The sequence below is a fragment of the Sorex fumeus genome, unplaced genomic scaffold (genome assembly GCF_029834395.1).
Source record: "Sorex fumeus unplaced genomic scaffold, SorFum_2.1 ptg000029l, whole genome shotgun sequence".
Taxonomy (NCBI): Eukaryota; Metazoa; Chordata; class Mammalia; order Eulipotyphla; family Soricidae; genus Sorex; species Sorex fumeus.
Genome location: NW_026606086.1, coordinates 15,078,438 through 15,095,524, shown reverse-complemented (window position 1 = coordinate 15,095,524; position 17,087 = coordinate 15,078,438).

The window sequence follows — 17,087 nt, the reverse complement described above, 5'->3', positions numbered from 1 at the left end:
GTGTGCAGAAAGTAGGTAAATGATCAAACACGATACCCTCTCAGTGTCTGTACAGCAAACCATAATGCCCAAAAGTATAGAGAGATTATAGGGAATCATGTCTGCTATGGAGGCAGGGGAGGGTGGGAAAGGGGGGTATACTGGGGACATTTGTGGTGGAGAACGTGCACTTGAGGAGGGATGGGTGTTTGATCATTGTGTGATTGCAACCCAAACATGAAAACTTATAAAGATCTCACGGGTGATTCAATAAATTTTTTAAAAAATTGTCTTTCATGCTGCTGTCACCCTCCTCTCCATTCTCACCTTTGTCGCCACTGAGGCCTTAGGGGTCAGCTGGTCCCATCTCCCCAAGATCTTCATTCTAGTCAGCAGGGTCCAGGGAATTGGGGGTATTGGGAACACCAGGATTATGGGGAGATTCAGTAGGGCCAGTCTCACTCCAGTCTAAACTTTCTTTAACAATTCTGTCCTCATTTTATTTCTTCCTGAGTTTTGATACCTTTTAGAAGGGCAGAACCTGTTTCTTCCCCTCCACATCATTTAAGTAGGCTCTTCTGAGTGGAATCCTGATTATGCAATAATATGTCCATTCTTTTATCCCATTTACCATATCTTTGATAAAATATTGTAATTATAAGATCATATCTTTGAGATCAGAACCAAGTTCTGATGCTCAAGTTCTAGCACATTTGTGGGGCATAAAGTGTTACAATAAAAAAAAATTGGGGGGACAAGGAAGATAGTACAAACAGGGTGTTTGTCAGCAGACTTGGGTTCAATCCTTATTACCTCTGAGTCCAGCCAGAAGTGATTACAGTGTAGAGTCAGAAACACTCCCTGAGCACTGCTGGATATGCACAATCACCAAAAAAACATAGAAAATTAAAATAATAAATGAAGAATTATTTTTTTCTTATTCATGGACCCTGAGTCTTGGCCGTTGATGGGATTACACAGCGCCAGGGGGCCAGGTGGTGGGTGTGACCCCCGCCTACTGGAATTTGGAGGATCAGGGTGGAGGATGCTTGACTCCAATCCGAGTAGGCTGGGAGATCTCGGCCCCGGAACCCGCATGGATTTGTCCCTCTGCCAGTACCTTCAGGTGTGCGGAGAGTGGTCTCAGCATGGTGGTGGCTGGTCCTGGAGGTCTTCGGCTGCCGGAGCCCTGGTCGGGGTGGAGAGGAAAGCTCAACCCGCTCCCCTCCAACGGGCTCCGGCGAGGAACAGCCAGGCGCGGGGGCAGACTGCACTGTTCTCGTCCGGGAGCGCCTGGCTGTTCCTCGCCGGAGCCCGTTGGAGGGGAGCGGGTTGAGCTTTCCTCTCCGCCCCGACCAGGGCTCCAGCAGCCGAAGACCTCCAGGACCAGCCACCACTATGCTGAGACCACTCTCCGCACACCTGAAGGTACTGGCAGAGGGACAAATCCATGCGGGTTCCGGTGCCGAGATCTCCCAGCCTACTTGGATTGGAGTCGAGCATCCTCCACCCTGATCCTCCAAATTCCAGTAGGCGGGGGTCACACCCACCACCTGGCCCCCTGGCGCCGTGTAATCCCATCAATGGCCAAGACTCAGAGACTATAATATCCAGCTCCCGGAACTGCGCTGCCGCATTCGCAACCGCGCGACATCTTATCAGGACATCTTTTTATGACATCTTATTATCTAATTCCTACTTTGGACAAACTTGCAGGCTATCGAATGTAGCCTGCCCACAGGGCAGAGTCTGGCAAACTCCCCATGGCGTACCAAATATGCCAAATACCAGTAACAATGATGGGTCTCATTCTCCTAAAGAGCCTTGAATATTATCTCAGGGTTAGGATGAAAGAGACGTTACTGGGGCCTGCTCGAGGCAATCGACGAATAACAGGATGATGAAAAAATAAAAATTCATGGACCCATAGCTAGAAGTGGTCCTGCCTGCTAAGATATTGTGGAGCATGGCGATGGGCACTGGAACAGATAAGACCTGACCTTGCAGAGAGGCCCAGAAGCGAAGCCTTGCAAGATGGAGTATCTGGGCAAAGTCGGCAAGAACAGGGTGTCAGCACCAGGTGCTCAACCTTGAGCCTCACTTAACCTCTGAGTCACAAGTACCTAAGACACAGAAACTGTCACTTATGCTTAGCAAGTCATCCTAACCACAATATCTAGCCTTTATTGGAATTGAACCGGGGCAAAGCAGAGAAGAAAAGGTGATAGACCAATAATGCTGAACTTTATGTGATTGGACCTTCTCGTAAGCTGAGACCCTCTATAAAATATGTGTGTAGGATGACATTGCTTTGTCCTTTCTCCCTTTCTCCACAAGGAACTTAGGTTTATCAGGTTACACCCATCACAGCCTCCCAAGTCACTCTGATTCCTTCGTTTATCTGTAACCATTTCTCTATGCTCTCTTCTCCAACCAGTTAATCAGCTTTCCCCCCTACTCCCCCTAATCAGTATCTGTTCATTGTAAGGTCAGATCCTTCTAGGACACTGAAATTGTATTGTAAGTTAATACTGCCTTTCTCCTCTCCTTTTGTCTTTTGAATGGTTTACTTTAAAGCAATGCCCTTTTTGTACAGATACAGGAAGACCATTAACATTATGCTTTGTAATTTAGGATTTAATTGGCTTTGAATATTATTCAATCCTGGGCATCTGCTTTCTCGACTTAAGCCTCAGTTGCCCTTAGTTCCTAACACCCCAAAAGCAGGGTCCCGATGAGGGACTGAATGGACCCAGGGGAAGCAGTGAGCTACCCTCGCATCGAAATGGGCCAGGCCAAAGTGCCACGATTCTTAACTCTAAATTAAGAGCTTGATCATGGACAAATGCTGTCATGATTCAAAAGTAACGACGAGACTAGGACCCTGCTAGGGATAGGAAAGACTATCTGGCCTGAACACCGTAGTTTGAGATTGAGATAGCCCTAGGAGAGCAATTCTATAAGTTTAAGGTATTTCTTACTGTATCCATACAAAATTTTTTATATTATGAATGCTTTTATGTTTGTTGGACAAGGAGAGGAGAAACACACCCATGGGATTCCACTCTAGGGTGGGTCATCCTGCTGAGAGAGTATCTGTCCTAGAAGTGGCTTTCCCCGAGTGAAAGAATTCTACCACTATTGATTGTGACTGCCCACACCTATGTGTAACTGTTACCCCAACCTCTCATGCTTTGGGATTTAACTCTACTGTAAGAGTGGGCTGGGGGATCAGAATCAAGACTCCAGAAAAGGAGGATGAAGGGGGATCGAGAAGGAGAATGAAGCAGCATGGGGGAGGAAGAAGCAGGAGGGGAGGCAGAGGGAAGAGACAGGAGTGGATGGAGAGAGGTTTGGAATAAACTGAAACTGACATCAACCAGTCTGGCCCTCGTTCCTTCCTTCGCCTGCCCATCACCATCGACCTCCCTGGGTGGGGGAACCGGTGTGAGACTACCAAACGCGGGCGGTGGGAGAGACAGAGCCACCGCTGCTGCTGTCTTTTTTGAGTTTACACATGTGTGTATTTGGCAATAAAGTAAACAGCCATCAGCTGCTCCTGGGGGGTGTTTCTTTAAGCACCTGTCATCCTTCACCCCACGATTGCTCGGACCCTGTGCACAATGAGTCTAGGCATGCTGGTGGAAAACTGTTCCCCAACAAATTATGAATCATTTCATAGAAACTGTGCTACCAATTTTTTATGTTCTATAGCAAAGTATAAGAAGACACACACTTTCTATATTCCTCGTGGATTTTAGAAATAGGAATAGAGCTTTGTCAGATTTTTCTTACAGTTCCTTGCAAACTGTCTTATATAGAATGAAGCTGGAATGGAAAACAAACATTGCAAAAAGAAATGAAGCACAAGTGCAGACTCTGCATTGGTAGAGTAAAGTCAATCAGACAGAGCAGGTACTGAGCCCTCTGGAAATGACAAAAAAAAATAGGTAAACACTATTTTCATAATAAAAGGTAGAATATGTGTACAGAATGTTGCAAATTTTCATGTGACGCTGCTTTAAGAGGGAAAAAATAAAAAAGTAATGTAAAACAAAAAAAATCACACACACAGACACAAACTACACAAATATGTGCTCATGACCTTTCTGTTTTCCTGAAATAAATCTTTGATTACCATTTTAAGTGTAAATATTTACACTGATATTAATATTGGATTCCATGATTAGAACTGAACAACAATATAGCTGAGTACAAAAAAGTCTAATAGTAGTCAACTCTGTTTTCAAAGATCAGTCAAAATGTTGGTCAAGTAGTGTGCCGGAGTAGAATAAAGTAGGTACCAGCATTGTAGGTTCCCAGCACCTGATATCAATAAAGAGTAATACGAATACTTTCCCTGGAAAGAAATATACTATCCTTGTCTTCAATAAGCACCTTACTTACTGCCAGATACCAGGAAAGTGGAAACTGCCTTACTTACTTACTTACAAGGAACCCCAAGCCCTTCATGATGATAAATTGAAAATTAGGGAAAAGAGATATGAGTGCTTGAAAGTCCAGTAGAACGTGAAACCAAATCCAAATTCATGATATTAAATAGGCAGAGGGCATCAGCAGCGTTCAGATTGCAATCTTAGTTAAATTCAGGATATGTTTATCACCAGAAAAAAACACTGGAGAATAAACACTAGGAACCAAAACACCCAAAGGGCCTATAGAAAGATTCCTGCACAGGTTTTAATTCTAGATTTTTCCACTGAAATTATTTTCCAGGCAACAATTTTTTTTAAAATTACTCTTACTTTTTTTTTGGACAACATGAAACCATAATTATCAGGTTTCCTGACACTAGAGAATTTCCATAGCAGTCTCTTGAACTACTCAAATATGTAGTGTTCCTTTTTATTCTCATTTATTTATTTTAATTAAAACTTTATTTGAAAATACATACTTAAATACATAATTGAAATAAAAGATATTGCGATAGAAATAAATTCAAAATATGCCTGTTGCTTTAATCTTGAGCTTAATTCTAACTCCTAGAATAGTGTTATTTGGGAGATATTGTTATGGTTCCCCTAACGATAACAACAAGATACAGATAATCCCCTGAGCAAAAAATGGTTTGGGTCTTAGAAAATAAAAAAGCAGCAAAAATGTGCCCAGGAAGAATAGTATAGAATAAAGGGCAAGCAAGGATGGGCCCAGAAAAGAGTAGAATAAAATGTTTTAGGTTCGTTCAATGTAGAGGACAACATATGCAAAAACAGAATAAGAAAATGTGACGATTATACTCCATATTTCAAGCCAGACTCTGCTTTTCAGGTACCTATTGAATGCTGATGTGCTTACTAGCTCTTCCTATTATCTCTATCAGCTTAAACGATGACTCAAATGTTAGATGCCTGGGTGAGAGAGTGATAGTTTACTGAATAGATAGCCTGCTGATAAGTTTTCTGAGGCTGCACAGGTAACTCTAAAGCATGGACTGTGTGTGTGTGTGTGTGTGTGTGTGTGTGTGTGTGTGTGTGTGTGTGTGTGTCTTATTCTCTGAAACCAGCCTCACAAGGCAGACTATAGAATCAGCTTGGCAGGATTCATGAGAGGATTACCTCTGACATTTCAGTAAAATTTTGGCATTATACCAGTTCCAAAGTATTTATAATAAGAGGGAAGAAATTCTGAATGTATACGAATGAAGTCACATGCAACACCAATACCCTACCTATATGCTATAATTCTGGCCGCAGAAATATAACTTTAAAGTGCTTTTATCTTATTTTAACTGTTCATTTTTAACTTTTCAGACTTCCCTACACTTTAGTTTCTTTAAGCCTCATGACAATGTGTTTGTATACATTCAATACAATTTTTTCTAAGTCACAAAACATTTTATAGGTCTAATAGTACAGCAGCTGAGTACTTGCCTTGCATGAGCTGATCTCTAGCACCACATATGGCCTGAAAGCCCTACCAGAAGTGATTCCTGAATTTAGACCAAGGAATAAGCCCTGACCACCACAGGGAATGACCCCCAAACCAAAAATTAAATTAAAAAAATTAAAGTTACATTTTTTCTTAATAATCCATACTATTTTTTTAACAGACATACATTAAGAAGGTAAAATTATGTTTTACTATGTGCCAATGCATCCCTTGAAGCCTCAGCATACCATCAACTAGGCCTAAGTCATATGTATTTCTTTTCTCAGAAAGGGATCGAGTAATTGTTATGTGATGTCTTAGTAGTTCTTCTAATAACTCCCATATTTACTTTATTCTTTAAGCAATTAGATTTTGTTTGATTTTGTTTTTATTTTAGACTTTAACTTTTGAGAAGTTTTGTCTCACAAGAATTTAAAAGTTTAACAGACAGAATATCATAAAACAATAGGTTATTACCACTTAATCATAGTAACAAAGATTTCAAATCTAGTGCAAAGTTTCCATGTTGCATGTTGCTGCTCTTTTAGAACAAAGTCTAGGTTTACTTAAATAATTTTATTTTAAATCATATTTCATGGTTCCAGTGGTCTCTTCTCTGTCCTACCTTCATTCCCCCCAACACTTAAGGTAAAAGTTTCCAACCTTGGGCCAATCCTCCTGGTCCTTGTTTCTATTGTCCTTGGGTTCTTGTGTATCATAAACCCTGAGAGCCATCAGACTGAAGCATCCTTATGTGTCCCTAGAAAACATAGCTCCAAATGAGTGTATACATCCCATTCTGGAGGGACCCAAAGAGCTATGGCAAGACCAGGAAAAATTTCAAGGATGGTTTCTACCTGAGAGCGCTCATATTCTCTTGAAGGTGAGGCTATGCATTTCAGGCAAATCTGAAATGTATCTCTCAATTGCTCAAGGTCCAGGATTAATTAATAGATTATTTTATGAGAAGATAGTGTTTTAAATTAGTGTCTATGCTGTGCCCTGAAGGTGGTAGCCTATCAAGAACTGTCATCTGAATGCTCAGTCCTTTAGAATCCAGAATGAGAATCTCTCTGCTTCCAGGTCTAGGCAAAGAGTATCATCTGAGTGCACTGTGAGCCCCTGTGAGTATCAAAAAGGCATGTGGAGAGCAAAGAGGCTGTGTACACACAGGTTCCAGCAAGGCATTGGGATAGTTCTTGGTCAGCAAGTCTCCAGAAGTAACAAGCGATCTAGAGAAGGGAGTGACCGCCCATATTTTTGCTAAGATACAGGGAACTTGCTACTATTGATCATGCCAACTTGTCTCCAAAAGTATGTAGAGCAATGCAATAACCACTTTAACTATCTAGCAATAGAGTTTAGTAAGGTACCACAATCGCTTCTTAGCCAGGTAGCATGAGTTAGTGTCCGCCTGTCTAGTCTGCATAGAGGTTGTGCACAAAAATACCTCTTGGCAATATCTCTGACTCTGAAATAAGGACCTATGGTTCTATGCCACTTTTCTGGCAAATACTTTTTAAATTATCAAGTAACACTCCACCACATACTGTCTAGGTGCTTTTCAAACTATTGCTTTTAGTTTGAAAGTATTGCTTTTAAAGAACAAATTTGAAACTTTGAAAGAAGAAATTTCAGGTGAAACCTCCTTTCCTTGCTCCAACTTTATGTACCCAGTTTCTTCATCATAGATGAATTTTCCACACATTTTAGGGTGTATTTCTGGAGTCCTTCAATTCTACTCCATTGGTTTGAGAATCTATCCTTATTCCAGTATCACTCTGTCTTGATTCTATAAATTCTTATATGATTGAATGTCAGAAAATGAAATACCTCACATACTTTTCTCTCAAAATTGCTTTGGGTAGGGGCTGAAGCAATAGTACAGCAGGTAGGACATTTGTCTTGCATGCAACCAACCCGGATTTGATCCCCAGCATCCCTTAGAGTCTCCTGAGCTCTGAAGGAGTAATTCCTGAGGGCAGAGCTAGGAGTAACCCTGAGCATTGCCAGGTGTGATACAAAAAGAAAAAAAATTGCTTTGGCTACTGGGAGTTATACCCACATAAATTTTAGTAGTGTTTATTTAAAGTTCTTAAAAATATCATCAGAATTTTTATGGGCATGATAAACATTTTTAAAAAGTCAATTCTTCTTTTCATAAACGGGGAATAATTGTATAAATCCTCGGTGTCCTCTTATGTTTCTGTCAAAAGTGACTTACTTTCATTGCATGAGTCTTTCCATTTCTTTGCTATGTTTATTCCTAGGTATCTGAAAGGTTTTTTTTTTTTAATTTCTTTCTTTCCTAGTACATTGTTTTCATATGAAAATGCAACCAATTTTTGTGTATTGATTTTGTAGCCTGTTAACTTGCTAATTTGGTTTATGGTTTGATCATTTTGATTTTTGTTTTATTTTTGTGATGTCTTTAGGGTTTCCTAGGTATGTTTTCATATTGTCTGTAAATGATGTGATATAAAATTTTCTTTCCAATATGGATCCCTTTGATTTGTTTTTCTTGCCTATTTAAAACAAATCGAAGGGATCCATATTGGATCCTTTGTTCTCTTCTTTCCTGAGGCTGAGATCTCTAAGCCTGCTAGGATCGGGGTTGAGCATCCTCCACCCAAATCCTTTATCCTCCAGTAGGCAGGGGTCACATCCACTAACTGACCCCCAGCGCCGCAGGCCACTGAATGTAACCTGCCCACACGGCAGAATCTGGCAAACTCCCTGTGGTGTACCCAATATGTCAAATACCAGTAACAATGATGGGTCTCTTTCTCCTAACCCTGAAAGAGCCTTGAATATGGCACTTTTTAAAATCTCAGGGCTAGGACGAAGGAGACATTACTGGTGTCTGCTCGAGACAATTGACGAGCAACAGGATGATGGTGATCACGATGGTACCAATTCCTGATGCAAATAACACACTTCACCCCAGTGTGCAGTATTTTGATATGTGTTTGCTTATATCAGAAGTTTTTTTTAATTTCATTTAAAGACTTAAGCAAAGTAAAAATGTAACATTACAATGGGGTTACAGTGATCAAGAATGTGTTGAGTATTTTTCATGGTATTTCTGGGAACCTAGAAATCCATTGAAGTTCTGTTTTGGGTTCTGCTTAATTCTGGTTTGTTTTTCCTTCTCCATGGCCTTCATTTTAAATCCAGTACAAAATTTGTTGTTCCTAAATATATGGCAATATATCTATATCATCTATATCTATATCTATATCTAATATATATATATATACATATATATTACAGTCCTCAGGCCAGGTTAGTCTTCCCAGCTCCAGCAGGGTCCTAGTCTCATCGTTACTTACTTTTGGATCATGACACCATTTGTCCATGATCATGCCCTCAACTTATAGTTGAGTACCGTGGCGCTTTGGCCTGGCCTATTTCGATGCCAGGGTAGCTCACAGCTTGCTCTGGGTCCATTCAGTCCCTTGTCGGGATCCTGCTTTTGGGGTGCTAGGAACTAAGGGCAGCTGAGTCAAGAAAGCAGATGCCCAGGAGTAAATATTATTCGGAGTCAATCAACTCCCAAGTTACAAAGCATAATATTAACTGTCTTCCTGTGTCCATACAGAAAGGACATTGCTTTAAGGTAAAATATGCAAAGGACATAACTTACAATACAAGTTCCGTGTCTTTAGAAGGATCTTATCTTACAAGCTAACAGAATCTGATTAGGGAGAAAAGGTGATTAACTGGCTGAAGAGGAGAGCACAGAGAAGAGTTTACAGATAAACAGAGGAATGGGAGTGACTTGGGAGCACTGTGATGGGTGTAACCTGAGCTCCATGTGGCTATGTTATTCTATAGCAGTCCTCATGGTACAAAATTTACATATACAATATGGCCTCATAATAACTCTATACAGTAAACATTTTAAGTTTGAGGACATGAGTGAAATTCAGTAAAAAACTTTTTCCTTAAATGCATTAGCAGTGTGACCGGAGCAATAGTACTGCGGGTAGAAAGTTTGCCTTGCATTTACTGAACCAAGTTCAATCCCCTGCATCTCATATGGTCTTTCGAGCACTGCCAGGTGTAATTCCTCAATGCAGAGTCAGGAGGAACCCCTTAGCATCACGTGGTGTGACCCAAAAGCCAAAAAAAAAAACTGGCAATAAGATGAATGAATTAGACCATGAATGAATAAAAGCCCAATAAAAAGTTTTAAACTACTTTTATTTACTCAGTTGACTAAGATGACAGACATCTGCTTAAATTTCAGAACTTAGGATTTTATGAAAGACAAAGATATAATCAATCATCCCCTTTCAGATTTCTTAGATCTTTATAAGAGTTGATCATGGGGTCACATGGAAAATACTTGGTTCTCATCATGTAAAACATAGACAGGAGGGGCTGGAGTGATAGTACAGTGGGTAGGGTGTTTGCCTTGCATGTTGCTGACCTGAGTTCGATTCCCAGCATCCCATATGGTCCCCCAAGCACCACAAGGAGTAATTCCTGAGTGCAGAGCCAGGAGAGATTCAAATAGTTTTTATTGTGTTTTATGTGAGAGCACAAGGAAGAGAGTACAAGACTGCCTCTCTGGCTGACTCCTTGAACAAAAGACAGAAGATTTTCAAAAGGCAGGTATGGTAAATGTTCTAAATCTGAAATAGTAGGAAGAGACAGGAATTTGTGTGGACAGGTGCAGTGAACAGAGAACAGGTTTTTATACCTATCATGTATCTCAGTAATCTGTTCAAAGATTTGTAATATTAAATTGAGGGACGAAATTTGCAGCTGATCAGCACTGGACTTCCTCTTGGCACAGCTGGTCATGTTGAGTTTGTTAATGGAGTGAAACCGTCTCTCTCTATATTCCTTTGAGATATGCTGCTCAAGGTGTATAATTTAATGTTTCCTTTTAAAATCAGAAGTTGAAAGCAACTTGGGGTTCGCAGTCATGCAGGGATGGGGCCAGTATAAATCCCTATTTTATTTTCACATTGAAGTTCACTGCTTGAAGACACTGTCCTGGAGGCTGACATAACAACAATGGGAGTGCCTCTCTTTGTTTTGATTTTGGTTTTGATTGGCGACCACACCTGGCATGCTCAGGGATTACTCATGGTTCTATGAACAGGAATTACTCCTGGCAGGGCTTGGGGATCATATGGGGTTCCAGGGATTGAATCCAGGCTGACTGCATCCAAGGCAAGCACCCTACCCTCTGTACTATCGCTCTGGTCCAAGCAGTACCTCTCTTTATCTGGCTTTCTGACCCCTCTCACACCCAACCTAGTTTGAAAGGACAACCTTAAGATGCTTATCTCATTCCTGATTTAGCCACAAGCCATATGAGGAGTCAGCCTTAACATTCTCTACCTTTCCAATCACACTAGTCTTACCACCTAGTGTGAGTAAATGGTATGGTAGCAAATTGCTTCTGGCCCATAAGATTGGCAAAACTTAATTGCAATAATATTTATAGTTGGTAGATTGTGTTCTCATACTTTTTGGCCACCCACATTAATTTTTAGACTCCTTCACTGAAGTGGTATGGCAATACTTTTAATATCTGCATCACTTAATAAAAAGTGCATCAGAAGAGAGATTCATTTTAATATATCACTTAATGATACAGGCATAGTATGTGTACATTTCTACACATACACATTTGTATTATTAATGGGGAAACATGAAGAGATTCATTTAACACATCCTTGATGGTAACATCAGTTGGAAAAATATACAGTAATACCAGTGAAGAAGTGAAGAGAAAGAATGCGTCTTCTTGGTCTAAGGAGTTAGCTCTGAGGACATTACCTGCACGCACAAGTCCCCCAGTTTGACCTCCAATACTACATGACCCTCACACACCTCTGCATACACCCGAGTCATGAGATACTCCTCTCTCCTGCTAGCATGTATTGAGATGCTTTTAAGGTTGTAAATAGATCTTAGACTTCACAGTCTAGGTGCTTTTCGAATTATTGCCATTAGCCTTGGTCCCAGAACTACTAAGAATGAATTTAAGACTTTACATATTATTTTAAAAGACTTTATATCTCTTTAGGATATATGGACTAAAGTGCCCCACAATTGGTTATCCTATTTGGGGAAGCCTTTTTCCAGTGTAGGTTTTAAGAGTTTTGATTCCCAAATAACTCTCAAAAGAGAGCCATAAACTGCAGAGATGACTCTAGGTGCTGCAGCAGGCTGAACTTTATCCAGGACAACAAGAGAGAGGCTGGCATGTCCCTACACTCATCTCAACAGAACCCTGGCAGCTGAAAACCTATGCTCCTGGACAACCTCCACATGTGTGATTCAAGCCCCTCACGCATGAGAATGAATCCTCTGAAACCCTCAGTATGAGGCTTTTGTGACCCCCAGGCTTCAGAGGAGTGAGGAATGAGTGATCTGTATTCATATCTCTATTTTCCCTCCCAGAGCCCAGCAGTCACACCCACAAACCACCTCTGGCACCATTTAAACTCATCAACAACCATGATCCAGAGACTAACAAATCTCACAAGAGAGCTACAAGTTGTATCACCCTATGCAAAATCTCAGAATCTCTGGAGTGTGTGGCTACAAAATCTAGTTTTTTATACTCAGCTTCACATGGCAGGCTTGGGTGGTGGGAGGGTAACTAAAGGCAGTGGGAAGGTGTTATGGTGGTGGGGTTGGTGTTGGAATACTGAATGTGGTAAATTACTGTGAGCTACTTTATTAAAATAAAATAAAGGGGGAAAAGAGTTATGATTCCCACTATGGGGCACACAGACCTTGGCCCTCCAGAATTCCCAGATGAATTAGAATCTCCCCCATTATAGTTTAAGACTAACTTCAACTATAACCACTAAGATTTAACTTTAAACATCCCATTTGGATGTCGGGGGATAATCTTCCCTATCTCTCATACTTGTCTTGATGTTCTTCTTTAATACTGAGGCAAGCAGGTAGATAGGGAGGCCCCCACTCCCCACCCCCCACCCATGATAATGAATTCCTGGGAGGCAATAAAACCAATAACCATAAGGTTGATAAGAACCTGGAAATGCTGGGTAAGGCCTAGGACTGAAATTCTTTTTCTGCAAAATGCAATTCCTTGCTCCAGTCTGAGTCCATGGCTCCCAGAGAGATCCAGTGGTGGGGATCAACTCCCGTAATACAATGGACATCAGGTGTGACTTAATGGCCACCTGGTGGAGCTAGCTGACTTTGGTCCATGCTGCACAGTTGCTCAGTTGCAGAATTTAACAGTCCTGACTTCCCAGAAGCTGTCATCGAAGCCCTAGCCAAACAGGGCTTTCAAACTCAATACATCAGGATCCTCTGTGAGCTGTATTGCGGATTCACTATTCTACAGGAAGGTGATCATTGACGTCAAGAGAGGGGTTCGACAGGATGATACCATTTCACCAAAACTCTTCAGTGCCACCCTCGAGAACTTTGTGTGACGACTGGAATGGGAAGGAATGGGAGTGAAGATAGATGGTCGGCAACTACACCACCTCAGCTTCACTGATGACATGGTTCTGATAACACCAAACATTAGCCAAGCAGCACAAATGCTGACCGACTTCGACCATGAGTGTGGAAAGGTCAGACTACAGCTAAATCTTACAAAGACAATGTTTATGAGAAATGGTCTACTTCCTAATGTTCCATTTGCTCTAAATGGGACGAACATCTCCAAATGCAACAGTTATGTGTACCTAGGTTGAGAAGTCAACATGATGAATGACCTGGTACCTGAGTTGCGCAGGAGGAAGAGAGTGGCTCAGAACGCCTTCAAGAGCATCAAAGAAATAGCTAAGAGGATGAAGAACCTGCGGCTCTGGGCACATCTCTTTGATTCCACTGTTCTTCCTGCATTAACATATGCCTCAGAGACCTGGGCCCTACGAAAAAGTATGAGAACGCTATTCGGATCTCCCAAAGAGGAATCAAAAGAGCTATGCTTGGAGTATCATGCTTCACTCAAATGAGAGAAAGAATCCAGAGTTCCGACCTCCGTCAAAGGTCAAGAATCAGGGATTCTGTCTTGTTTGCCAAGCCATTGAAAATCAGATGGACTGGACACCTAATGAGATTTGGAGACAACCACTGGACTAGACCCATTACCAACTGGATTCCACGGGACGTCAAAACACCACGTGGCCGCCCACCTACGTGATGGTCAGACTTCTTCGTCAAGACCCTGAATGATCGGTTTGAGGCTGTTTGTGTTCCTAGAACGAACAGATGCCATTGGGCTACACTGGTGTATGACAGGGATGAATGGAGACGTTACTGGCACCTGCTCAAGCAAATCGATGAGTAACGGGAAGTCAAGTGATCAAGTGATCAAGTGACTTCCCAGATGGTCCGGCGGTGGCAGAGGTGGATGGGGGAAAGTGAGTATCTCTCTCCTCTCCGCTTTACCTAAGCCACCCGTGGAGGCCCACCAACTTCAAAATGAGTCAGAGGGAGATGGACAGGCACAGAATGTTCTCACTCATATATGGGAGGTGAAGAAACTGAGTAGGGACATGACTAATGTAAAGACAACACAGATCAAGACAGAACTGGTTTTAAGTTGGAATCTTGCCAATGTGGGAATTTGGGGGTAGGTCAGAGAAGGGACCACTACAACAGCGAAAGAGGGTATCCTGCATATCCCTTCACCTCCTTTGAGCACCCAGTCCTTGTCCAGAGTTATCTACACGATATCCTATCAGCAACAGTGTGGTAAGCCACAATGCCTTAAAGGAAAAAGAGGGAACAAAAGTTCCTGCCACAAAGGCTGGGGCGGAGTGGGGGAGGGAGGGGACAGGGGGCGGTTGGGGCCAGGATGGAAACCGGGACATTCATGGAGGGAAGGGGACACTGGTGAAGAGGGATTGCTTCTGGAACCTCACACACCAGAAACCCAATCAGGCAGGACTTTCTAACTTTGTAGCTCATGGTAATTAAATTTAAAAGTTGAAAAAGAGAATAAAGATTGTGTTTCATTCAACCTGACAAATAATCTTTTACAATACTCCTAATTATACCCTTAAAAAAAGTGGAGACAATTACATTGTGGCTGATAGCACAGCGGGTAGGGCGTCTGCCTTGCACGCAGCCAACATGGCCGACCCGAGTTCGATTCCTCCACCCCTCTTGGAGAGCCCGGCAAGCTACCGAGAGTATTTGATATGCCAGACACAGTGACAACAAAGTCTCCAATGGAGACGTTACTGGGCCCGCTCGATTATACTTAAGAGATATTAAAATGTGAAAAAAATGGGTGCTAAAGAATTAGTGAAATACTACATTTCTAAGCATAATCTCTCCGGCTGCACTAAAACCCTGACAGAAAATAGAATTTTGTCCTTGATTTTTAATGTATCATATCTAGCCATAATTTCTCCCTGGAAATTGAATTTTAATTTTTTTTGACATTTAGCCTAAAGAGGGGTAGGTTCGTAAGAGGAATGGGTGTCACGAGTGTTGATTGAATGGGAAAGGAATAACCTTTCCGCCTGCTTCGCTATCTGTCTCTGTTTATTTATTTATTTTTTCCTAATGTGAGGCCACCATCTGTTGGCCAAACCACATTTGAGCAAAGATTTGTATTTTAGTGTAAATAAAATTGTTGGCACAGAAACCTAGATGTGGAGGATATATTCCACATTTTTTATTTTAATTTGATGAGCCAACTATCCTATCATATTTTAAAATTTTGTGGTTGTGGCTGTCTTTTCATGAGACTTATAAGAAGAATTTATCGGTAATGCATCTAAATATGTGAAGATAAACTGTTTTAATTAAATCTGTTGTTCTTAACCCTTCTAGTGTACCAGAATCTGTCTGGGAGCGATTGTTTCTAAAGATATCTCCCAACAACCCTCTTAGTCCACATGACTGTCGTAATGTAGCTCTATCACTCCAATTAGAAAGAAGAGTTTTTTTTTCCCCTTGAATCCAGGTTGGTCTTTGTGATTTGTGATTTGACTTGATTAATAGTATATGGCAGGCTGGAGCAATAGCACAGAGGGTAGGGTGTTTGCCTTGCACACAGCCAACCCGGGTTGGATTCCTCTGTCCCTCTTGGAGAGCCCAACAAGCTACCGAGAGTATCCCGCCTGAACAGCAGAGCCTGGCAAGCTCCCCATGGCGTATTTGATATACCAAACACAGTAACAACAAGTCTCACAACAGAGACATTACTGGTGCCCACCCGAGCAAATCGATGAACATTGGGAGGACAGTGCTACAGTGCAATAGTATATGGTAGAAAAAATTGCAGCTTGTAATGTTCCTCTAAAGAGAGGTGCAGTGACTCTAGTTTTACTGTACATCAGTGTGAGAAAGAAAAGTGAGGCTCCAGGAGAATAATAGACATGGAGAGTGTCCAAAGGACATTCAGCATGAAGGTTCCAGATTTATTGGTGTGCCCATTTTGATGTCTGAGTCCTGCCTAATCAATAGGTGAAATGTAGTCATGTAAGTGAACTGAGGTAAGACAAGTAAAACAATCTCCCAGTGTACTCACATATTGATCAGAAATAATGCCTTTTTCCCTTCAGCTACAAAGTGTTGAATGGTTTTGCAACAGTGTAATGAATGGATTACATTACATTCAGACATGTCATCATTAAAAATTGATACAGCAGGAAATATTTATTTACTTATTTATTTTCTTCTGGGGTCACACCCAGCGATGCTCAGGGGTTACTCCTGGCTCTGCACTCAGGAATTACTCCTGGCTGTACTTGGGGGACCATATGGGATGGTGGGAATAGAACTGGGGTTGGCCACATGCAATGCAAACACCCTACCCACTGTACTATATAAATATTTCCAGCCCTACACCAGAAAATATTTAAAAGAAGAATAATCAAGAGGCCAGGCAATGGTGTAGGGGTTAAGGTGCCTGCAAGTCCTTGATTGTGCCAGACCTTGGTCCACACCCAGCATTGCATGTTCTTCCAAACGCTGGAAGGCCCCAACCACTAATCTGGCAACCTGAGTCCTTAGGCCCCACCTCTGAACCATAAGCCTGGTTGGTTAAATATCTCCAGAAGTGGCCTCAGGGACTCTGAGCACTGCCTGGGAGGATACCCTCATTACGAAAAAGAAAGAAATAAAGAGCAATAAACTATAATGCTTAAATCCAAACCTCAGTTATTTGAATTTCATTCTCTTTTTACAAGTCAGAAAACAGGGATTATTTTTTTACACAATGTAATACTGAAAATTACTGACCTAAA